General features: G+C 46.9%; 1 non-coding gene across 1 annotated transcript; it reads left to right on the top strand.

Moving 5' to 3' along the window:
- The first annotated feature begins 1,240 nt into the window (after window positions 1–1,240).
- LOC146816678 (small Cajal body-specific RNA 11) lies at window positions 1,241–1,370 on the top strand. The gene has a single exon (XR_014965193.1).
- The last annotated feature ends 256 nt before the right edge of the window (window positions 1,371–1,626 follow it).

Raw genomic sequence — 1,626 nt, 5'->3', positions numbered from 1 at the left:
TTCCGTCATGCTGCGGCCGTTGGCGGCCGCTCCTCCCACGCGGCGCTAATTCCCCGCCTGTGTGGGCGATTAGCGCAAGTGGGTGGAGTCATGACGGAACCACTCCATCATGAGCACAGCTCGCCCGTAACTCATGACGGCGTGGTTCCGTCATGAGCATAGCGGTGCCGCAAACCCCCCAAACCCCCCAGCGCTGCGGCGGAATTCGCGCCGCAGCGAAGGGGTTAAAAAGGATCACTAAATTGTTTTATGATGCTCCAAGAAATGCAAAAGAAAAGTCCTCAGAACCCAAATCTATAAATGTTCTCCAGGTCGAAGAGTTAGATGAAACCAACTGTTTCTTTGCCAAACGTGTCTTTTATTTTTTAAGCTTAATTCATATTCAAGCAACAACATTCGCCGGTTCTTCAAAGACATAGCTCAAATGTCAAGCTATGTCTTCTGACAAATTGCTGCCTATGCTTTTAACTTGGGTATTCTTTCTCTGACTGAAAAATTAGAGGAGTTTTTAAAGTAAGTTATGTGACCATCTTGCTGGAGTACAGGGTGTGTGAAGGGAAAGTTAGTAATAAGTCTTTTTGCAACATGCAACAAAATATAAATACCTATATATGAACAGCATTGAGCAATTAGGAATGCAAAATGGAAGCCTTTTGTTTTGTAATTCAGAAGTGTGCTGGAAACAGATTTTAAAAGGATTAAAAGCAAATCAAAGACTACCTGGTGATGAATCAATCATACATATTCACATATGCTAGCTTTCCACACATCATTTGTATGCTAAATTGTTCTATCAGAAAAACTATATGTCTGTGCTAATTTAGTGGCCATTTCAATGGAAAATGTGACGTCTGTAAATGACAATGCGCTGCCACATGATGCTTTAGCTACATTCAAAAATAGCCCACCTCATGTCCATTAAAGGTAGGTGGGCCGCAAAAGTTTTTATAAAGTTTGGTTAATATGGCTGTAGACCTGATTACAAAAGCCTAAAGCTCTGAAAGCCTCCTACCTTTCAGTTCCAACCGCCGATTACAATGCAGGCGGTCGAAACTGAAACAGGCAGGTCATTCCGGCTGGATTCCGACAGAACTCAAGGGGCTAGTCAGAGACCGGCAGGTAATCCCAATGGACGGCATTTCCGCCGTTGGGATTACAATGCTTGGTTTCTGACAGGCCTATCATGCTGGCAGGGCCCCCTTCTACCTGCAGCCTCTGGTTGGGGGCCGAGGAGGCCTGTTAATCCTTGCACCACATGCCAGGCACCTTGAGGTGCCTGCCACGGGGTGCAGGGATTAACAGAATCTCCCATTTCTCTATGGGAGCTTGTGCTAAGGCTGGCACAAGCTCCCAAAGAGAAATGGGAGTATGCTACCGCACCACCGGAGGTAAAAGAAGGGTTAGTTGGCTCCCAAGGACCCTCTAGAGCCTAAGGGACTTCATCCCCAACTAGTAGTGTGCCAGGAGGTGCGTTTGCAGAGTGGTGGGGAAAGAGGGCGTGGCCACTGAGTACCTCTCAACAATCCCACTGTGTGGTACTTACTGGAGGTAACAGGAGGGGTAGTTGGCCCCCAAAGACCCTCAAGAGCCAAGGGGATTTGCATCACACAAAGAGTACCTATACCT

Source organism: Triturus cristatus, chromosome 6 (genome assembly GCF_964204655.1).
Source record: "Triturus cristatus chromosome 6, aTriCri1.1, whole genome shotgun sequence".
In the NCBI taxonomy this organism is placed as follows: domain Eukaryota; kingdom Metazoa; phylum Chordata; class Amphibia; order Caudata; family Salamandridae; genus Triturus; species Triturus cristatus.
The sequence above is the reverse complement of the archived record's forward strand: the minus strand, read 5'-3'. Positions and strand labels throughout refer to the sequence as shown.